General features: G+C 43.4%; 1 long non-coding RNA gene across 1 annotated transcript; it reads left to right on the forward strand.

Moving 5' to 3' along the window:
- The first annotated feature begins 13,863 nt into the window (after nt 1–13,863).
- Nucleotides 13,864–23,035, forward strand: LOC139754700 (uncharacterized). Its single transcript, XR_011713927.1, has 2 exons — nt 13,864–14,232; nt 14,469–23,035. It is a non-coding gene; the product is annotated as an uncharacterized lncRNA (long non-coding RNA).
- The last annotated feature ends 1,972 nt before the right edge of the window (nt 23,036–25,007 follow it).

Genomic DNA, 25,007 nt, shown 5'->3' on the forward strand with positions numbered 1-25,007 from the left:
GAATATATCGTGTCGAAGAAGGCGACTAAAAGGGGAGGGAGCGGAGGTCTGGAAATCCTCCCCTCTCGTTTTTTTTAATTTTCCAAAAGAAGGAACAGAGGAGGGGGCCAGGTGAGGATATTTCCTCAAAGGCCCAGTCCTCTGTTCTTAACGCTACCTCGCTAACGCGGGAAATGGCGAATAGTTTGAAAGATATATATATATATATATATATATATATATATATATATATATATATATATATATATATATTTGCTTTGTCGCTGTCTCCCGCGTTAGCGAGGTAGCGCAAGGAAACAGACGAAAGAATGGCCCAACCCACCCACATACACATGTATATACATACACGTCCACACACGCCAATATACATACCTATACATCTCAACGTATACATATATATACACACACATACACATACATATATACACATGTACATAATTCATACTGTTTGCCTTTATTCATTCCCATCGCCACCTCGCCACACATGAAATAACAACGCCTTTCACCCTCCTGCATGTTCAGGCCTCGATCACACAAAATCTTTTTCACTCCATCTTTCCACCTCCAATTTGGTCTCCCTCTTCTCCTCGTTCCCTCCACCTCCGACACATATATCCTCTTGGTCAATCTCTCTCATTCTCTCCATGTGGCCAAACCATTTCAAAACACCCTCTTCTGCTCTCTCAACCACGCTCTTTTTATTTCCACACATCTCTCTTACCCTTACGTTACTCACTCGATCAAACCACCTCACACCACACATTGTCCTCAAACATCTCATTTCCAGCACATCCATCCTCCTCCATACAACTCTATCCATAGCCCACGCCTCGCAACCATACAACATTGTTGGAACCACTGTTCCTTCAGACATACCCATTTTTGCTCTCCGAGATAATGTTCTCGCCTTCCACACATTCTTCAACGCTCCTGGAACTTTCGCCCCCTCCCCCACCCTATGATTCACTTCCACTTCCATGGTTCCAACCGCTGCCAAATCCACTCCCAGATATCTAAAACACTTCACTTCCTCCAGTTTTTCTCCATTCAAACTTACCTCCCATTTGACTTGACCCTCAACCCTATATATATATATATATATATATATATATATATATATATATATATATATATATATATATATATCATTATTATACTTAATCGCCGTCTCCCGTGTTAGCGAGGTAGCGCAAGGAAACAGACGAAAGAATGGCCCAACCCACACACATACTCATGTATATACATACACGTCCACACACGCACCTATACATACCTATACATTTCAACGTACACATACACAGACATATTCACGTATACATATGTACCTATTCTTACCTGCTGCCTTCATCCGTTCTCGTCGCCACCCCTCCATACATGAAATGGCCTCTCTCTCTCTCTCTCTCTCTCTCTCTCTCTCTCTCTCTCTCTCTCTCTCTCTCTCTCTCTCTCTCCCCCCCCCCCAAGAGGTAGCGCTAGGACACTACAGAAAAGGTCACATTCGTCCACATCCAGGCCCCACAAAACTTTCCGTGGTTTACCCCAGACGCTTCACATGCCCTGATTCAATGCAATGACAGCACGTCAACCACGGTATACCACATCGATCCAATTCACTCTATTCCTTGCCCGCCTTTCACCCTCCTGCATTTTCAGGCCCCGATCACTCAAAATCTTTTTCACTCCATCCTTCCACCTCCAATTTGGTCTCCCATTTCTCCTCGTTCCCTCCACCTCTGACACATATATCCTCTTTGTCAATCTTTCCTCTCATTCTCTCCATGTGACTTAACCATTTCAAAACACCCCCTTCCGCTCTCTCAACCTCACTCTTTTTATTACCACACATCTCTCTTACCCTTTCAGTACCTACTCGATCAAACCACCTCACACCACATATTGTCCTCAAACATTTCGTTTCCAACACAACCCCGCTCCTCCGCAAACCATATCTATAGCCCATGTCTCACAAACATATAACATTGTTGGAACCACTATTCCTTCAAACATACCCATTTTTGCTCTCCGATATAACGTTCTCGACTTCCACACATTCTTCAACGTTCCCAGAATCTTCACCCCCTTCCCCACCCCGTGACTCACTTCCGTTTCCATGGTTCCATCCACTGTTGAATCCACTCCCAGATATCTAAAACACTTCAATTTCTCAGTTTTTCTTCATTCTAACTCACCTCCCAATTAACTTGTACCTCATCCCTACGAAACCTAATAACCTTGCTTTTATTCACATCTACTCTCAGCTTTCTTCTTTCACACACTTTACCAGACTCAGTCACCAGCCTCTGCTGTTTCTCACCCGAATCAGCCACCAGCGTTGTATCATCAGCGAACTACAACTGACTTACTTCCCAAGCTCTCTCATCCACAACAGACTGCATACTTGCCCCTCTCCCCAAAACTCTTTATATATATATATATATATATATATATATATATATATATATATATATATATATATATATATATATATATATATATATATATAAATATATATATATATATATATATATATATATATATATATATATATATATATATATATAGATAGATAGATAGATAGATAGATAGATATTACCCGGTTGCCACTTCCCGCATCAGCGAGGTAGTGCCAGTAACAGACGAAGATAAGCCACACAGGCTCACATCCACTATTTAGCTGTCATATGTAATGCACCGAAACCACAGCTCCCTATCCACAACCAGGACCTACAGCCTTTTTTTTTTTCAGCTATATATATATATGTGAGTGTGTGTGTGTGTGAGGGAAAAACTGAGAAGAGTTAGTGAAGGCTTTGCGGAAAATGAAAGCCGGCAAGACGGTGGGTTTGGATGGTACTGCAGAAAATTTATTAAAAAAGGGGGTGACTGTGTTGTTGATTGCTTGGTAAGGATATTCATTGTACGTACGGTTCATGGTGAGGTGCCTGAGGACTGGCGGAATGCGTGAATAGTGCCATTGTACAAAGGCAAAGGGGATAAGAGTGAGTGCTCAAATTACAGAGGTATAAGTTTGTTGGGTATTCCTGGTAAATTATATGGGAGGGTATTGATTGAGAGGGTGAAGGCATGTACTGAGCATCAGATTGGGGAAGAGCAGTGTGGTTTCAGAAGTGGTAGAGGATGTGTGGATCAGGTGTTTGCTTTGAAGAATCACAGATGGATTAGTTAGTAGCTTTCATGGATCTGGAGAAGGCATATGATTGGGGTGATAGAGATGCTTTGTGGAAGGTTTTAAGAGTACATGGTGTGGGAGGTAAGTTGCTAGAGGCAGTGAAAAGTTCTTACCAAGGACGTAAGGCATGTGTACGAGTAGGAAGAGAGGAAAGTGATTGGTTTCCAATGAATGTCGGTTTGCGGCAGGAGTGCGTGATGTCTCCATGGTTGTTTGATTTGTTTATGGATGGGGTTGTTAGGGAGGTGAATGCAAGAGTTGTGGAAAGAGGGGCAAGTATGCAGTCTGATGTGGATAAGAGAGCTTGGGAAGTGAGTCACTAGTTGTTCGCTGATGATACAGCGTGAGAAACTGCAGAAGCTGGTGACTGAGTTTGGTAAAGTGTGTGAAAGAAGAAAGTTGACAGTAAATGTGAATAAGAGCAAGGTTATTAGGTACAGTAGGGTTGAGGGTCAAGTCAAATGGGAGGTAAATTTGAATGGAGAAAAACTGGTGGAAGTGAAGTGTTTTAGATATCTGGGAGTGGATTTGGCAGCGGATGGAACCATGGAAGTGGAAGTGAGTCACAGGGTGGGGAAGGGGACGAAGGTTGAAGAATGTGTGGAAGGCGAGAGCATTATCTTGGAGAGCAAAAATGGGTATGTTTGAAGGAATAGTGGTTCCAACAATGTTATATGGTTGTGAGGCGTGGGCTATAGATAGAGTGGTGCGGAGGAGGGTGGATGTGTTGGAAATGAGAAGTTTGAGGACAATATGTGGTGTGAGGTGGTTTGATCGAGTAAGTAATGAAAGGGTAAGAGAGGTGTGTGGTAATAAAAAGAGTGTGGTTGAGAGAGCAGAAGAGGGTGTTTTGAAATGGTTTGGTCACATGGAGAGAATGAGAGAGATTGACAAAGAGGATATATGTGTCAGAGGTGGAGGGAACGAGAAGTGGGAGACCAAATTGGAGGAGGAGGGATGGAGTAAAAAAGATTTTGAGTGATCGGGGCCTGAAAATACAGGAGGGTGAGAGGCGTGCAAGCGTCTGGGGTAAGCCATTGAGAATGTTTTGTAGGGCCTAGATGTGGAAAGGCAGCTGTGGTTTAGGCGCATTACACATGACAGCTAGAGACTGAGTGTGAACGAATGTGGCCTTTGTTTTTCTTTTCCTAACTCTATCTCACGAGTGCGTGGGGGTTGGTAGATGGGGTGCCATTTCATGTGTGGCGGGGTGGCGACGGGATGGTTGAAGGCAGCAAGTATGAATATATACATATTCATACATATGTCTGAGTATGTATATGTATGTATACGTTGAAATGTATAGGTATGTATATGTGCGTGTGTGGGTGTTTATGTATATACATGTGTATGAGGGTGGGTTGGGCCATTCTTTCGTCTGTTTCCTTGCGTTACCTCGCTAACGCGGGAGACAGCAACTAAGTATAATGAAATATATGTATGATATATATATATATATATATATATATATATATATATATATATATATATATATATATATATATATATATATTCTTTTCTTTCATACTATTCGCCATTTCCCGCGTTAGCGAAGTAGCGTTAAGAACAGAGGACTGGGCCTTTGAGGGAATATCCTCACCTGGCCCCCTTCTCTGTTCCTTCTTTTGGAAAATTATTAATAAGGTTAATATATATACAGATCAAGATGAGGTGAGCATTCACCCGTCCTTCGCATCCCTCACATATTCAGGAACGCGTCAGGTGGTGTCGTGAGGGAGGTCGTGTTATCACCGTTACAGGATGTTACACCTATGGTAATGCACGTGTGTGTGGCGGAGCACCACCGTGGCGAGGACAGACCGTACGATCAGCTAGGGACGCGCGCCGGGTGAGCAACACAAGTGACTGTGGTGTGCAGTGTGTGGTGTGTGTGTGTGTGTGTCAGCAGCCACGGGCTGACTGGGGTCATCATGTGTTGATGGTATACCTCTCGTCTGGTGTCCTCATGACTGGTAGGTTGAACTGGAAGGTTGCGCTACAGACAGTAGCAGGGAAGATGATGGACAGACGGTAGCAGGGAAGATGATGGACAGACGGTAGCAGGGAAGATGATGAACTCGCTCAGAGACGAACAGTCCCTTAACGAGGCTGTATTGTTGCCGTCAGAGGTGGCCCATCACTTTGAAGAATGGCCCAACCCACCCACATACACATGTATATACATAAACGCCCACACACGCATACATATACATACCTATATATCTCAACGTATACATACATATACCTACATGTAGATATTCATATTTGCTTTCTTCATCCATTCCTCAACAAAGGCCACATTCGTTCACACTCAGTCTCTAGCTGTCATGTGTAATGCACCGAAACCACAACTCCCTGTCCACATCCAGGTCTCACAGACCTTTCCATGGTTTACCCCAGACGTTTCACATGTCCTAGTTCTGTCCATTGACAGCACGTCGACCCCAGTATGCCACATCGTTTCAACTCGCTCTCTCCTGCTCACGCTTTTCACTCTCCTGCATTTTCAGGCCCCGATTGCTCAAAATCTTTTTCACTCCATCCTTCCACCTTCAGTTTGGTCTCCCGCTTCTTGTTCCCTCCACCTCTGACATATATATCCTCTTGGTCAATCTTTCCTTACTCATTCTCTCCATGTGACCAAACTATTTCAACACACCCTTTTCTTCTCTCTCAACCACACACTTTTGATTACCACACAACTCTCTTACCCTTTCATTACGATCAAACCACCTCACACCACATATTGTCCTCAGACATTTCATTTCCAGCACATCCACCCTCCTCCGTACAACTCAATCTACAGCCTACGACTCGTACCCATATAACATTGTTGGAACCACTATTCCTTCAAACATACCTTCTCTTTCCACATATTCTTCCTTGCTCCCAGAACCTTCGCCCCCTTCCCCCACCCTATGACTCACTAACATGGTTCCATTCGCTGCCAAGTCCAATTTTTCAACAAACTCACCTCCCAACTAACTTGTCCCTCAATCCGACTGAACCTAGCAACCTTGCTCTTATTCACATTTACTCTCAACTTTGTCCTTTCACACACTTTTTCAAACTCAATCACAACTTCTGCAGTTTCTCACTCGATTCAGCCACCAGTACCGTGCCATCGGCAACAACAACTGACTCACTTTCCAGGCCCTCTCATCCACAACAGACTGCATACTCGCCCCTCCCTCCAAGACCTTCGCAATTTTACCTCCCTCACCACCTCATCCATGAACAAACAAACAATGGGACATCACACAACCCCTACAGCAGACCGACATTTACCGGGAACCAGTCACTCTCTTCTGTTTGTATTCGTACACCCTTGATAAAAACTTACTGCCTCTAGCAGCCCCCCCCCCCCCCCCCATATACTTCACAAAGAATCTTTTTCAACCCTATCATATACCTTCCCCAGACCCATCTGTTTTTCTAAGTATTTCTCACATACATTCTTCAAAGCAAACACCTGATCCACATATCCTCTACCACTTCTGAAACCACACTGCTCTTCCCCAATCGGATGTTCTGTACATGCCTTCACCCTCTCAATCAGTACCTTCTCATAACAACTCACCAGATGTATTCAGCAAACTTATACCTCTGTAGTTTCAACACTCACCTTTATTCCCTTTGACTTTGTACAAGGGTACTATTTTGCCAATCCTCAGGCATACATACATTGATTATCCTTACCAATCAATCAGCAACACAATCACCTTTCTTAAAAAAATCATCAATACTAACCAAACCCGCCTCCTTGCCACATTTCGTCTTACGTAAGGCTTTGACCACCACTTCTCTCTCAACCAAAACACTCTCCCTGACTGTCTCACTTCGCATATCTTTCAGACCAAAAACACCTTATATCTGCCACTTTATCATCAAACACGTTTAACAAACCTTCAAAATACTCACTACATCTTCATTTTATCACTACGTGTCATCATTTATCCTTTTGCCTCATTCACCGATATTTCCATTTGTTCTGTTGTCTTTCGTACCTTATTTACCTCCTTGCAAAACGTCTTTTTATTCTCCCTAAAGTTTGATTATCCTTTCTCAACCCAACTATGGTTTGCCCTCATTTTCAACATCTGCACCTAACTTTTGACCCCCTGCAGCTTTCTCATATACATCCGCCAATCATTTGCACTCCTTCCCTGTAAATAATGCTCAAATACCTCTCTTCTCTCTCAGTAGCAACTTTATTTTTTCATCCCTTCATCCACTACCCTTTCTAATCTGCCCAATCCCACCTTTCTCATGCGACATGCATCTCTTGCACATGCCATCACTGCTTCCCTAAATACCTCCCATTCCTCACCCACTCCCCTCACTTCATTTACTCTAACCTATTGCTATTCTACACTCAATCTCTTCTAGCATATCTTCACATAAGTCTCTTTTCCAAGCTTATTTACTCTCACCACTCTCTTCTCATTGGCATTGTTTTCTCTTTTCGAAAACTTCAATAAATCTTCACCCTCGCCTCTATAAGGCAGCGATCAGATTTCCAAACAGCTACCCTACTCAGCATTCTTACGTCCAAAACTCTCTCTTTTACACGCCTATCAATTAATCTTTAATTTGATAATGCCCGTTGACCATCTCTCCTGTTCACATATGTATACTCTGTATGCCCTCCTTTAAGGTATTCACTAATCATCGGTCTTTTTTCAGCACACAATTCCACAACATGTTCACCATTTCCATTCACAACACTGAATACCCCAATGCCCCCAAGTTATACCCTCAACTACCACAATACTTATCTCATTTGAATCACCCATCACTACTACCCGGTCTCGTGCACCAAAGCTGCTGACACACAACTAGGCTGCTCCCAAAACACTTGCTTCTCATGACCAGGTGCATAACACCAATAATCACCAATTTTTCACCACAAACATTCATTTTTACCCACATCAATCTAGAATTTACTTCCTTGCACTTTATCACACACTCCCACAACTCCTGCTTCAGGAGTAGTGCTACTCCTTCCTTAGCTTTTGTCCTCTAACCAACACCTAACTTCACTTCTAAGATCTTTCCAAACCATTCTTCCCCTTTACTCTTGAGCTTCGTTTCACTCGGAGCCAGAACATCCAGGTTTCTTTCCTCAAACATACTACCTATCTCTCCCATCTTCTCATCTTGGTTACATCCAAACACATTTAGACACCCCAATCTGAGCCTTTGAGGAGGATGAGCACTCCCCGCGTGACTCCTGTTCCCTGTTTTTGAAGTTGAAATATGAGGTCTCTCTCTTCGGTTGCTTTGGTTGCCTTAATACGAGGTAGTGCTCTTTCTCCTCTATCCTTGATATATATATATATATATATATATATATATATATATATATATATATATATATATATATATATATATATATATATATCCCTGGGGATAGGGAAGACCAGGGATAGGGAAGAAAGAATACTTCCCACGCATTCCCCGCGTGTCGTAGAAGGCGACTAAAGGGGACGAAAGCGGGGGGCTGTAAACCCTCCCCTCCTTGTATTTTAACTTTCTAAAAGGGGAAACAGAAGGAGTCACGCGGGGAGTGCTCATCCTCCTCGATGCCTCAGACTGGGGTATCTAAATGTGTGTGGATGTAACCAAGATGAGAAAAAAGGAGAGATAGGTAGTATGTTTGAGGAGACGAACCTGGATTTTTGGCTCTGAGTGAAACGAAGCTCAAGAGTAAAGGGGGAGAGTGGTTTGGGAATGTTTTGGGAGTAATGGGAGTGTGTGATAGAATGGAAGAAAGTAAACTCTAGATTGATATGGGTAAAACTGAAAGTGCATGGAGAGAGATGGGTGATTCTTGGTGCCTATGCACCTGGGCATGAGAAGAAAGATCATGAAATGCAAGTGTTTTGGGAGCAGCTGAGTGAGTGTGTTAGTAGTTTTGATGTACGAGACCGGAGTATAGTGATGGGTGATTTGAATGCAAAGGTGAGTAATGTGGCAGTTGAGGGAATAATTGGTGTACATGGGGTGTTTAGTGTTTTGAATGGAAATTGTGAAGAGCTTGTAGATTTGTTCGCTGAAAAACGACTGGTGATTGGGAATACCTGGTTTAAAAAGAGAGATATGCATAAGTAGGAGAGATGGCCAGAGAGCGTTATTGGATTACGTGTTAATTGATAGGCGCGCGAAAGAGAGACTTTTGGATGTTAATGTGCTGAGAGGTGCAACTGGAGGGATGTCTGATCATTATCTTGTGGAGGCGAAGGTGAAGATTTGCAGAGGTTTTCAGAAAAGAAGAGAGAATGTTGAGGTGAAGAGAGTGGTGAAAGTAAGTGAGCTTGGGAAGGAGACATGTGTGAAGTATGAGGAGAGACTGAGTGCAGAATGGAAAAAGATGAGAGCAAAGGACGTAAAGAGTGTGAGGGAGGAATGGGATGTCTTTAGGGAATCAGTGATGGCTTGTGCAAAAGATGCTTGTGGCATGAGAAAGGTGGGAGATGGGCAGATTAAAAAGGGTAGTGAGTGTAGGGATAAAGAAGTAAGATTGTTAGTGAAAGTTTTTGCAGGGAAATAGTACAAATGACTGGGAGATGTATAAAAGAAAGAGACAGGAGGTCAAGAGAAAGGTGCAAGAGGTGAAAAAGAGGGCAAATGAGAGTTGGGGTGAGAGTATCATTAAATTTTAGGGAAATAAAAAGATGTTTAGGAAGGAGGTAAAGAATTTTTTTGAAGGAGGTAAATAAAGTGCGTAAGACAAGAGAAGAAATGGGAACGTCGGTGAAGGGGCTAATGGGAGGTAATAACAAGTAGTGGTGATGTGAGAAGGAGATGGAGTGAGTATTTTGAAGGTTTGTTGAATGTGTTAGATGAGAGAGTGGCAGATATAGGGTGTTTTGGTCGAGGTGGTGTGCAAAGTGAGAGGGTCAGGAAGAATGATTTGGTAAACAGAGAAGAGGCAGTGAAAGCTTTGTGGAAGATGAAAGCCGGCAAGGCGGCGGGTTTGGATGGTATTGCAGTGGAATTTAATAAAGAAAAGGAGGTGATTGTGTTTTTGACTGCTTGGTGAGAATATTCATTGTATATATGGCGCAAGGTGAAGTGACTGAGGATTGGCGGAATGCTTGCATAGTGCCATTGTACAAAGGCAAAGGGGATAAGAGTGAGGGTTCAAATTACAGAGTTATAAGTTTGTTGAGTATTCCTGGAAAAATGTATGGGAGGGAATTGATTGATACAGCGCTGGCGCTGGTGGCTGATTCATGTGAGAAACTGCAGAAGCTGGTGACTGAGCTTGGTAAAGTGTGTGAAAGAAGAAAGCTGAGAGTAAATTTGAATAAGAGCATGGTTGTTAGGTACAGTAGGGTTGAGGGACAAGTCAATATGGAGGTAAGTTTAAATGGAGAAAAACTGGAGGAAGTGAAGTGTTTTAGATATCTGGGAGTGGATTTGGCAGCGGATGAAACCATGGAAGCGGAAGCGAGTCACAGGATGGGGGAAGGGCAAAAGTTCTGGGAGCCTTGAAGAATGTGTGGAAGGCGATAAAATTATCTCGGAAAGCAAAAATGGGTATGTTTGAAGGAATAGTGGTTCCAACAATGTTATATGGTTGCGAGGCGTGGGCTATGGATAGGGTTGTGCAAAGGAGGATGGATGTGTTTGAAATGAGATGTTTGAGGACAATATCTGGTGTGAGGTGGTTTGATCGAGTAAGTAGTGAAAGGGAGACCAAATTGGAGATGGAAAGATGGAGTGAAAAAGATTTTGAGCGATATATTCTTATGCCTACATATGCATGAGTTCCTTCCCTTGATCTCATCATAATTCTTTTTTAACGACTGAGTTCGCCAGAGTTTAAGATATCATCTGCGAAAATACCTCTACTTCACCAGCTTTGTACAAGCAGGCTAGATGCAGTGAAGCAGTCCCACTGCAGGTCAGAGCAGTGAAGCATTCCCACTGCAAGCCAGATGCAGTAAAGCAGTCCCACTGCAGGCCAGATGCAGTTAAGCAGTCCCACTGCAGGCTAGAGGCAGTGAAGCAGTCCCACTGCAAGCCAGATGCAGTAAAGCAGTCCCACTGCAGGCCAGATGCAGTAAAGCAGTCCCACTGCAAGCCAGATGCAGTAAAGCAGTCCCACTGCAGGCTAGAGGCAGTGAAGCAGTCCCACTGCATGCCAGATGCAGTGAAGCAGTCCCACTGCAGGCCAGATGCAGTAAAGCAGTCCCACTGAAGGCCAGATGCAGTAAAGCAGTCCCACTGCAGGCCAGATGCAGTAAAGCAGTTCCACTGCAGGCCAGATGCAGTAAAGCAGTCCCACTGCAGGCTAGAGGCAGTGAAGCAGTCCCACTGCAGGCCAGATGTAGTGAAGCAGTCCCACTGCAGGCTAGAGGCAGTGAAGCAGTCCCACTGCAGGCCGGATGCAGTGAAGCAGTTCCACTGCAGGCCAGATGCAGTGAAGCAGTCCCACTGCAGGCCAGATGCAGTAAAGCAGTCCCACTGCAGGCCAGAGGCAGTGAAGCAGTCCCACTGCAGGCTAGAGGCAGTGAAGCAGTCCCACTGCAGGCCAGATGCAGTAAAGCAGTCCCACTGCAGGCCAGATGCAGTAAAGCAGTCCCACTGCAAGCCAGATGCAGTAAAGCAGTCCCACTGCAGGCCAGAGGCAGTGAAGCAGCCCCACTGCAGGCTAGAGGCAGTGAAGCAGTCCCACTGCAGGCCAGATGCAGTGAAGCAGTCCCACTGCAGGCCAGATGCAATAAATCAGTCCCACTGCAGGCCAGATGCAGTGAAGCAGTCCCACTGCAGGCCAGATGCAGTAAAGCAGTCCCACTGCATCCCAGAGGCAGTGAAGCAGTCCCACTGCAGGCCAGAGCAGTGAAGCAGTCCCACTGCAGGCCAGAGGCAGTGAAGCAGTCCCTCTGTTGGCCAGATGCAGTGAAGCAGTCATACTACAGGCCAGAGGTAGTGAAGCAGTCCCACTGCAGGCCAGAGACAGTGAAGCAGTCCCACTGCAGGCCTGAAGCAGTCCCAATGCAGGCCTGAAGCAGTCCCAATGCAGGCCAGAGGCAGTGAAGCAGTCCAGTCCCACTGTAGGTCAGATGCAGTAAAGCAGTCCCACTGTAGGCCAGAGCAGTGAAGCAGTCCACTGCAGGCCAGAGGCAGTGAAGCAGTCCCTCTGTTCGCCAGATGCAGTGAAGCAGTCCCACTACAGGCCAGAGGCAGTGAAGCAGTCCCACTGCAGGCCTGAAGCAGTCCCAGTGCAGGCCAGAGGCAGTGAAGCAGTCCAGTCCCACTGCAGGCCAGATGCAGTGAAGCAGTCCCACTGCAAGCCAGATGCAGTAAAGCAGTCCCACTGCAGGCCAGATGCAGTTAAGCAGTCCCACTGCAGGCCAGATGCAGTAAAGCAGTCCCACTGCAGGCCAGAGGCAGTGAAGCAGTCCCACTGCAGGCTAGAGGCAGTGAAGCAGTCCCACTGCAAGCCAGATGCAGTGAAGCAGTCCCACTGCATCCCAGAGGCAGTGAAGCAGTCCCATCGCAGGCCAGAGCAGTGAAGCAATTGCACTGCAGGCGAGAGGCTGTGAAGCAGTCCCACTGCAGGCCAGATGCATTGAAGCAGTCCCACTGCAGGCCAGAGGCAGTGAAGCAGTTCCACTGCAGGCCAGATGCAGTGAAGCAGTCCCACTGCATCCCAGAGGCAGTGAAGCAGTTTCACTGCAGGCTGGAGGCAGTGAAGCAGTTCCACTGCAGGCCAGATGCAGTGAAGCAGTTTCACTGCAGGCTAGAGGCATTGAAGCAGTCCTACTGCAGGCCAGATGCAGTGAAGCAGTCCTACTGCAGGCCAGAGGTAGTGAAGCAGTCCCACTGCAGGCCAGATGTAGTGAAGCAGTCCCACTGCAGGCCAGATGCAGTGAAGCAGTCCCACTGCAGGCCGGATACAGTAAAGCACACCCGTCCCACTGCAGGCCAGATGCAGTGAAGCAGTCCCACTGCAGACTAGAGGCAGTGAAGCAGTCCCGTGCCGTTGCAGGCCAGAGGCAGTGAAGCAGTCCCACTGCAGGCTAGATCCAGTGAAGCAGTCCCATTGCAGGCCAGATGCAGTAAAGCAGTCCCACTGCAGGCTAGAGGCAGTGAACCAGTCCCGTCCCACTGCAGGCCAGATGCAGTAGAGGCAGTGAAGCAGTTCCACTGCAATAATTCACTCGAAACCCGAAACCCTCCTCGTTAGCTGAGCAAGAGCCAATGTCTGGCCAGCACACACACACACACACACATGGCCGCGAACTCGCGGGCTTAAAATAGAATGGGACTACATTAGCTCAGCAGGTCAGTCCACGCCACAACAGTGAGTCCGCCCTGACCTTGGTGAAGTGGATAATTCATTCAGACATACACCATTATGGTTGGCTGATGCAGTGTATGGGTTTCTTTTCCCCGTTAAATATCATGAATTTTACTAGTTTTGTAGAAATCGAACGTAACTTAGATGATTTTTTTTGTATTTAGTCACATGATTTTTTTAAACATTGATTTGTTATAGTCGACTGAGTAACGTAATAACCAGAATTTAATTATAACGAACTTGACCGAGCCAAAGATGACACTCGGTATTTATAACTGGTCACACCATCGCCCACCTCCGGGAAATGTCTAATGTTTTTGCTCTCTTTCAATATTCAGGTCAAGATGGTTTGATGAAGAGCACTTAAGAACTTCGGGCATGATGGTGAAGTGATAAAGATATTCATATATTTATATGTATAAGCTAGTTCCTGAATAGACTTGTACACAAAACTCATACGTCTGGCTGCTCTCGCCTGCAAGGGGCCCAGGCAGCGCCCGAGTCGTGACCGGGTTTATAATTGCTGATGTAACAGACGCTCATAACGATTCACAGCAAAACCTCGTGCTAGATCTGGTGGTCATGACGTCCTTCGAAATACTGATATGTAACCACCATCATTTTTACCCAAAGTTAGCAAAGAAAGGTAAAAATGAGGTGGCGTGTAGCGACAGGCAGCGAGGTGCGGCGGGCACTGGTCAGGTCTGGCAGATGGTCAGCTACACAAGTGAGCCAGTCAGCAGTTTTCTGTCATCAGATTACCAAAGTATTTTGCCATTATCAATCACGTGATCATATATTCATCGCCATTCTGTCCATCAAGTGATCGCGATCAACGACGTAGCCAGTTGAGTGACCACATAATCAATCGTGTGATCACATTTATCAGTATCCTGCTAATTAATTCATCAAATCAAGTATTAGCATTTAGCTAATGGATTAATCGCATTCATCGTCTTTCAGGCAACCAACTGACCACATTAGTCACTTAATCGAGTGACTACCATTCAAGGGGCGATGTCGGTTTTGTAGTCAAGTAGCGACCATGAACTACATAATAACTAAGGAAATATCTGAAGGTTGACTTTTCCTTAAGGTTGACTTTATTGATAATGTCGTTCAATTATCTGTCTGGGAGGATTACGATTCTCAGAGGGAGGAGAGTTAGAGGAAGATTTTCCAGGGTGTGATATGAGGAAAAGTTATTCAAACAGGTTTAACGTCTCGCTGGCAATGTGTGAAGACATGCCATCCTGAGAGAAAAAAAGAAACTCCAATTTCCCTGATGTATGAATGAAAGTGCTCTGTTGTAAGATTCGTCATTCATATTCAAACCATTGCTCCTAAATACCGTAATGTCTTATATTTCATTTATTGAGTGATTTGATGTCCATTAGGCACTAGAAAACGGTCTTATTCCCTTTGATAATTTTCTAAATTATCAAAGGGAATAAGACCAGACTAATCTTTCTGTCTCACACAGGATGGGACTGAAGACTATGATCTCTCTGAGGGTCTAAAGATGGGACTGAAGGCTGTATGATATCTCTCAGGGTTTATTTGCATCAAACAGGGTATCATCCAGGGAGAAAGTTGCTCTCATATATTCACTACCGCAGCCAAGTTCTCAGATGTACAACTGACCAGAACCATCAGGTTTCCAGTTGTCGCCAGGAAAAAGGAGCCAAAACTGACCATGAAGATGTCAGTGCTGGACACCCGTATTCTGCCTCTGACTTCAAGGACAAAGAAATCAAGTGTGTGAACGGCCTTGACCCTCGGTTAACTGCTGCTTCACATAAAGATTTGCATTAAGATTGTGGATCGCTGAGACAGACTAATCTGATTGGGGATCAGACTAACTCAGCAAATGGTTCAAATGATATTACTGTTTTCCTCATTTGGCCAAATATGAGGCAACAGTTTGCTTGAAGGATCTGGCAGTCTGCTTGGATTTGGGGAGTAAAGTTCAACCCTTGCAAGCCGGTACACTCATATTTCTCTTTCCTTGAAGAGTCTTTGTGGGAAGACATCAATATAATGTTAACTGTTCCATGCCTAATTTGCTCGATTTTTTTCCTCAGATTTCCTTAGATTCTCTGTTGTCCATTTATAGATGGCATCTATGTCTCTCTAATTTCTCTTTTGTCTTCTGTGCTCACAGTCTTACATATTCATCTTACATACAAAACATATGAATATACCTTCCCTTACGTCCTTATGTTCGTCTGAAATCATTATTACAAGAAGTAATGATGTTGGTAGCAATCTTGGCAGTGTGCCTGAGAGCACATGATCTTTATTACACTTGCTTTCCATTTTCACCATTGAATTTTTGAGGAACTAAAACTCCCTAATCCACTTTCCTACATTTCCTTCAACCCCTTCATTGAGGAACTTGCATTCATTTTTTTTTCACTTTTGAAGCAAAAGTTACTAATGGTGATAATAATAATAATAATAATAATAATAAAAAGTCTGTTCTTATAATTAACTTGTCATTGTTTACATATGTAGGTTGTATATGGTAGGCAGCCAACAACCTGATAGGTATATTACCATTACTATCTGCCAGGGTGATGGCTGCTGAGCTAGCCTGTACTTCAGTGGATGTCAAGTTGCACTCCTCTGACCTAGGTTGCTGTCCTTTCTTTCTACCTCACCCACATGTGGACCCACTAGTATTCTGGCCACAAACATACAATCATTCCTTGTCTTGCATAACACTTGACATCACTTAACTCACACAGCTCATTCATCATAACCCTAAATTTTCCTGTGTTATATAGTGTGTGCTACCCCTGCCTTTTGGCAAGATGGTAGGAGCAATAGATAGAAGTAGTAGGTACTTAAATTTTAGGAGCAATAGATAGAAGTAGTAGGTACTTAAATTTTAGGAGTGATAGATAGAAGTAGTAGGTACTTACATTTTAGGAGCAATAGATAGAAGTAGTAGATACATACATTTAGGCCTCAGCATTATGTAGAAGTAGTAAGTAGAAGCATCAGGTAGATGTAGTCAGTAGGAACATTAGGTAGGAGCCTGCAAACATTGCACTACAGTTGCCTTTTGTCAGTGGTCTGTTAAGGGTGAGGTAGTAAAGGATAAGAAGTGGCACTGTAGTTCACTAGTTATAGAGGCCCTGTTGCCATGGCCACCCCCTTGAGGGAGTTCCAGTTGGAACAGGTATCAGCGATACAGATAGTTTACATATGTTGTGCATTTTTTGATAAAAGTTAATGCTACACTGCAGCTAGGCATATACAGTACTCCATGAGGATCTTAAGCTTAGAAAGTGAGTTATGTGGTATTTTTGTCACATATAATTATTATTGGTTTTATGTCAGAAATATCTGTTATCCTGTAAGAGTAGCAGCAACAAAAACTGTTATATAACACGAGGGCAGAGCTCTCATACAGTATGTTGAAAAAGTGTAGGTGATGATGTCTGGACACAATCCATGGAATACCAGTACAAGCAATAATGGCCACACATTTCACAATTCAAGAACTCATCTTCTTTTGAGGTCAATGCTACCTCCTAAGAGATTCTTATATGAAGCTTATGGCCCTCTAAGGGCTAATATTATGACTTGTCACTTTCTCTTATGATACTTCATATTTCAATTTAAATAATGACATAGAATCTACAAAGATAGTGCCCATTCTCTTCCCTTGCACTAGAGTTCCACATATGTCATTTCAAGTACTGGTTGCATCTCCATGTTCCATAATGTATTTCTTAAATATATATCACTTTCCTATATTTTAATGACAGTACATTATAGCTAGGCTGACTCGTCTTTACTGTTTTGGTATCTATTTGAATCCACCCTTGTGTATTTGCCTTATGTGCCTCAAAACCCAATCCTATTGGAATAATTGGGTGGAAGAGTGGTTTGTTCGAAGCTGAACCCCATTACATTCTGATTTTCCTAAGGGACATAAATAAATGAATTATCTACAGGTGTATTTATTATTATGTATTTTATTATACTTAGTTGCTGTCTCCCGCGTTAGCGAGGTAGTGCTAGAGAACAGACGAAAGAATGGCCCAACCCACCCACATACACATGTATAAACATAAAAACCTACACAAGCACATATATGTACCTATACATTTCAATGTATACATACATATACATACACAGACATATACATATATGCATATGTACATATTCATGCTTGCTGCCTTCATCCATTCCCATTGTCACCTCACCACACATGAAATGGCACCCCCCGCACGTGCGAAGTAGCACTAGGAAAAGACAACAAAGGCCACATTCGTTCACACTCAGTCTCTAGCTGTCATGTGTAATGCACCGAAACCACGGCTCCCTTTCCACATCCAGGCCCCACAAAACTTTCCATGGTTTACCCGAGATGCTTCAAATGCCCTGGTTCAATCCATTGACAGCACATTGACAGCGATATACCACATTGTTCCAATTCACTCATTCACTCTATTCCTTGCATGCCTTTCACCCTCCTGTATGTTCGAGCTCCAATCGCTCAAACTCTTTTTCACTCCATCCTTCCACCTCCAATTTGGTCTCCCACTTCTCCTCGTTTCCTCCACCTCTGACACATATATCCTCTTTGTCATTCTTTCCTCATAATTCTCTTCATATGACCAAACCATTTCAAACACCCTCTTCTGCTCTCTCAACCACACTCACTTTATTACCACACATCTCTCTTCCCCTTTCATTACTTACTCGATCAAACTACCTAACACCACATATAGTCCTCAAACATTTCATTTCCAACACATCCACCCTCCTCACACAACCCTATCTATAGCCCATGCCTCGCAACCATATAACATTGTTGGAACCACTATTCCTTCAAACATACCCATTTTTGCTTTCCGAGATAATGTTCTCGCCTTCCACACATTCTTCATTGCTCCCAGAACCTTTGTCCCCTCCCCCACCCTGTGACTCACTTCCGCTTTCATGGTTCCATCTGCTGCCAAATCCACTCCCAGATATCTAAACACTTCACTTCCTCCAGTTTTTCTCCATTCAAACTTACCTCCCAATTTACTTCTCCCTCAACCCTACTGAACCTAATAACCTTGCTCTTATTCACATTTATTCTCAGCTTTCTTCTTTCACACACTTTACCAAACTCAGTCACCAACTTCTGCAGTTTCTCACTCATATCAGCCACCAGCACTGTATCATCAACGAACAACAACTGACTCACTTCCCAAGCCCTCTCATCCACAATAGACTGCATACTTGCCCTTCCGTCCAAAACTCTTGCATTCACCTCCCTAACAACCCCATCCATAAACAAATTAAACAACCAAGGAGACATCACGCACCCCTGCCACAAACCAACATTCACTGGGAATCAATCACTTTCCTCTCTTCCTACTTGTGAACATGCCTTACATCCTTGATAAATACTTTTTACTGCTTCTAGCAACTTACCTCCCACACCATATACTCTTAATACCTTCCACAGAGCATCTCTATCAACTCTATCATATGCCTTCTCCAGATTCATAAATGCTACATACAAATCCATCTGTTTTTCTAAGTATTTCTCACATACATTCTTCAAAGCAAACACCTGATCCACACATCCTTTACCACTTCTGAAACCACACTGCTCTTCCCCAGTCTGATGCTCTGTACATGCCTTTGCCCTCTCAATCAATACTTTCCCATATAATTTCCCAGGAATACTCAACAAACTTATACCTCTGTAATTTGAACACTTACCTTTAACCTTTGCCTTTGTACAATGGCACTATGCATGCATTTTGCCAATCCTCAGGCACTTCACCATGAACCATACATACATTGAATATCCTTACCAACCAGTGAACAACACAGTCACTCCCCTTTTTAATAAATTTCACTACAATACCATCCAAACCTGCCGCCTTGCCACCTTTCATCCCCGCAAAGCTTTCACTACCTCTTCTCTGTTTACCAAACCATTCTCCCTGACCCTCTCACTTCGCACACCACCTCAACCAAAACACCCTATATCTGCCACTCTGTCATCAAACACATTCAGCAAACCTTCAAAATACTCACTCCATCTCCCTCTCACGTCACCACTACTTGTTATTACCTCCCCATTAGCCCCCTTCACCAATGTTCCCATTTGTTTGTTCCCTTGTCTTACGTACTTTATTTACCTCCTTCCAAAACATCTGTTTATCCTCCTTAAAGTTTAATGATACTCTCACCTCAACTCTCATTTGCCCTCTTTTTCACCTCTTGCACCATTCTCTTGACCTTCTGCCTCTTTCTTTTATACATCTCCCAGTCATTCGCACTACTTCCTCGCAAAAATCATCCAAACACCTTACTTCTTCATCCCACCACTCACTACCCTTTCTAATCTGGCCACCTCCCACCTTTCTCATGCCACAAGCATCTTTTGCATAAGCCATCACTACTTCCCTAAATACATCCCATTCCTCCCCCACTCCCCTGATGTCATTTGCTCTCACCTTTTTCCACTCTGCACTCATTCTCTCCTGGGATTCCCTCACACAAGTCTCCTTTCCAAGCTCACTGACTCTCACCCCTCTTCACCCCAACATTCTCTCTTCTTTTCTGAAAACCTCTACAAATCTTCACCTGCGCCTCCAGAAGATAATGATCAGACATCCCTCCAGTTGCCCCTCCAAAAGTCTCTCTTTCATGCGCCTAAAAGGGACCAGAGCTAGAAACCCTCCCCTCCTTGTATTTTAACTTTCTAAAAGGGGTAACAGTAGGAGGCGTGTGGGGAGTGCTCATCCTCCCCAAAGGCTCAGATTGGGCTGTCTAAATGCATGAGAATATAACCACAATGAGAGAAAAGGAGAGATAGGTAGTATGTTTGAGGAAAGGAACCTGGATGTTTTGGCTGAGTGAAATGAAGCTCAAGGGTAAAGGGGAAGAGTGGTTTGGGAATGTCTTAGGAGTTAAGTCAGGGGTTGGTGAGAGGACAAAAGCAAAGGAAGGAGTAGCACTACTCTTGAAGCAGGAGTTGTGGGAGTGTGTGATAGAGTGTAAGAAAGTAAGCTCCAGATTGATATGGGTAAAACTGAATTTGCAGGTGTAATGGTAACTTATTCCTTGTTTTTAGGTTGCCCCCTTCAGGCTGGAGGTGTTCAGGGAGCAGTAAATATTACTCTGATTCTGTAGATAACAGCTGGGGGTCTGCAATAACTTGAATTGTTTTATGATCAGAAGGTGGGATAGAAATCCTAAAGTGGGGTAGGGAGGCTTCAATTGAGATGGAAGCTGTATTTACTGACTTTACTCATTGCCCTAGAACTCTTGGTAGGCTGATAAAGCTCCAGAGGGTTTTGGTGCATCTTAACCAAGCTAAACCTGGCCTTGCTCGCATGTTCATACCTGATATTGGCCTCCCTAGTGTTTCTCTGGTTAAGTGAACCTCAAGAGGGTGTTAGTGGCAGCCAAATTATAGTTAAATTCTTCTCTCTGTGAGTTACAAACATCCTCCTCCTCATCTAACTCAGAAGACCTGGACACTTCCTTAGAAATCTCATCGGTAAAAGTCAGGATGTGCAGGCAGGTCAGCATCATCCAATCATTGGTGCACTTCTTTCACTATTAAACTGTTCCCAACTTGGACTGCAGACTCAAACAAAATTTTCTGATTGAAGTGCCTTAAAGCCAGGCTCCTCCTCATGTCTCTAGCACCTCATTCCAGCAACATAAATGGTGCCCAGAGGACACTACCCATATGATGATTACATCCTCAGTGTCATAGTTCTTTAGGTTCTATGAAATGTGTTTGACGGTGTCTAACTCCTCAGAGTTGACATTATCCACACGACACTGGTCCAAGTGCTTCCTCTTTCAACAAGTTTCTTGCTTAATTTCATGTCCTCTGGTTTCTCTTATTACCTTACGCCTCAAAGATCTGTTCACCATGTCTTCGCTGTTTTAAATCTTAAAGCTTTTGATTGGATCACCCCTCACTCTTTTCTCTTCTAATATGGTAAATTTAAAGCCTCTAGCCATTCCCTGTAACTGTTCTCTTTACTCTTGTACTATATTTGTTGCCCTCATCTGTACCTTCTGTATTAGCTCTTTGAGCTTCTTGAAAAGCATGCTGTAGTTTTGACCTCTGTAGGACATGAACAGCTTGCAAAATATTTCTTTATCCATGTACTTGAAAGAAATTCCGATATTGTCTGACGACAGTTTGTGTCCTTTACTATTCTCCTAATGTGAGACTCGACTGACAGGTTAGGGATGATGTCGACTCCTAAGTCCCTCTCAGATGCAAAATCCTGAAACTTATTCCCTGCCATATAATAACATTAAGATCTTTCATTATGTCCCATTCTTATTACCTTGCATTTGCTTGTGCAGAATTTCATTAACTTTGGAGTTTGTGAAGGTCACTTTGTAAGTATATGCAGTCCTGCTCACTTCTCACTTTCCTCATGACTGTTGCATCATCTGCAAACATAACCAGATTGGATTCCATACCTTCAGGCAAGTCATTCTCTAAGGTAATCTATCCATTAGAGGATTCTTCCCCTTATTCCTGCTTGGTATCCAGCTTCTTCATGAGCCTTCCATGCACTACAGAGTCAAATGCTTTCTGGTAGTCAAGATAAACCAGCCTTCCCTTTTGTCTAAGGCAGAGCTCACTCTCTCAGAAATCTAAGAGTGTCGTAGGTCTAACTTTACATCTCTTGGAGAACTCTTCACTGTCCATGTCATTGATCTGTTTGAAAAACTTAAAGGTTGTGACCAGGTCACCCCTCACTCTTTTCTCTTGCAAAGTGGGGAAATCTTAATTATCTAGCCTTTCCCTGTAACTCAGCTTTCATAATTCTGGTACCATCTTTGTTACCCTCTGAAAGATACTCTCTATTAGCCCTTTGTACTTCTTTAGCTGTGTTGACCAAACTTAAGAGGCATTTTCTAGTTTGGGCCTTATGTAGGATATGAAAAACCTGTTATATATTAATATGTCTATATGTGCTAAACCTGTCATTTACCATCAGACAGTTTGTATCTAACCATTCTCCTAATGTGGGACTCTGATGACAGCTTACGGACAATGTCAACTTCCCAGTCCTTCTCAAATTGAACCCTGCTAGATGATAACCATATTGAGGCCTTCTTTCACTTTGTCCCATCCTCATTACTTCACATTTGCTTATATGGAATTTCATCAACCATGTATCAGACCAATGTTAAGAGTTTGTCAAGGTCCCCTTGTAAGGTGATGCTATCCTCCAAGCTATTCACTTCACTTATGACTTTTGCATCATTATTATATATTTTCATTATACTTTGTTGCTGTCTCCCTCGTTAGCAAGGTAGCGCAAGGAAACAGATGAAAGAATGGCCCAACCCACCCACATACACATGCATATACATACACGTCCACACACGCACATATACATACCTATACATCTCAACATATACATATATATATACACGTCCACACACACACATATACATACCTATACATCTCAACGTATATATATATATATATATATATATATATATATATATATATATATATATATATATATATATATATATATACACATGTACATAATTCATACTGTCTCCCCTTATTCATTCCCGTCGCCAACCCGCCACACATGAAATGACAACCCCCTCCCCCGCATGTGCACGAGGTAGCACTAGGAAAAGACAACAAAGGCCACATTCGTTCACACTCAGTCTTTAGCTGTCATGTATAATGCACCGAAATAACAGCACCCTTTCCACATCCAGGCCCCAAAAAAACTTTCCGTGGTTTACCCCAGACGCTTCACATGCCTTGGTTCAATCCATTGACAGCATGCGACCCCGGAATACCACATCATTTCAATTCACTCTATTCCTTGCACGCCTTTCACCTTCCTGCATGTTCAGGCCCCAATCACTCAAAATCTTTTTCACTTCATCTTTCCACCTCCAATTTGGTCTCCCACTTCTCCTCGTTCCCTCCACCTCTGACACATATATCCTCTTTGTCAATCTTTCCTCACTCATTCTCTTCATGTGACCAAACCATTTCAAAACACCCTCTTCTCCTTTCTCAACCACACTCTTTTTATTACCACACATCTCTCTTACCCTTTCATAACTTACGCGATCAAACCACCTCACACCACATATCGTCCTCAAACATCTCATTTCCAGCACATCCACCCTCCTGCGCACAACTCTATCTATAGCCCATGCCTCGCAACCATACAACATTGTTGGAACCACTATACCTTAAACATACCCATTTTTGCTTTCCAAGATAACGTTCTCTACTTCCACACATTTTTCAATGCCCTCAGAACTTTCGCCCCCTCCCCGACCCTATGATTCACTTCCACTTCCATGGTTCCATCTGCTGCCAAATCCACTCCCAGATATCTAAAACACTTCACTTCCTCCAGTTTTTCTCCATTCAAACTTTCCTCACAACTGACTTTTCCCTCAACCCTACTGTACCTAATAACCTTGCTCTTATTCACATTTACTCTCAGCTTTCTTCTTTCACACACTTTACCAAACTCAGTCACCAGCTTCAGCAGTTTCTCACCCAAATCAGCCACCAGCGCTGTATCATCAGCGAACAACAACTGACTCACTTCCCAAGCCCTCTCATCCACAACAGACTGCATACTTGCCCCTCTCTCCAAAACTCTTGCATTCACCTCCCTAGCAACCCCATCCATAAACAAATTAAACAACCATGGAGACATCATGAACCCCTGCCGCAAACCAACATTCACTGAGAACCAATCACTTTCCTCTCTTCCTATACGTACACATGCCTTACATCCTTGATAAACATCCTTGATAAAAACTTTTCACTGCTTCTTACAACTTACCTCCCACACCATATATTCTTAATACCTTCCACAGAGCATCTCTATCAACTCTATCATATGCCTTCTCCAGATCCATAAATGCTACATAAAAATCCAGTTGCTTTTCAAAGTACTTCTCACATACATTTTTCAAAGCAAACACCTGATCCACACATCCTCTACCACACTGCTCTTCCCCAATCTGATGCTCTATACATGCCTTCACCCTCTCAATCAATACCCTCCCATATAATTTCCCAGGAATACTCAACAAACTTATACCTCTGTAATTTGAGCACTCACTCTTATCCCCTTTGCCTTTGTACAATGGCACTATGCAAGCAATCCGCCAGTCCTCAGGCGCCTCACCGTGAGTCATACATACATTGATAACCTTACCAACCAGCCAACAATACAGTCACCCCCTTTTTTTAATTGCATCATATGCAAACATAATCAGGCAAGTCATTTACATGGATCGAGAAGTGTATTAGCCCCAGAACAGAACCATGTGGCACTATGCTGATGATCTCAATCCATTTTGAGAAGGCTCCTCTGACATTTGTCCTTTCTTTCCCCCACTTAGATAATCAATCCATAGAAGGAGCTTCCCCCTTATTCCTGCCTCGTGATTCTGCTTTTTAATCATCCTTCCTTACACTGCGTACAAAGTCAAATT

Source organism: Panulirus ornatus, chromosome 17, assembly GCF_036320965.1.
Source record: "Panulirus ornatus isolate Po-2019 chromosome 17, ASM3632096v1, whole genome shotgun sequence".
Lineage (NCBI taxonomy): Eukaryota > Metazoa > Arthropoda > Malacostraca > Decapoda > Palinuridae > Panulirus > Panulirus ornatus.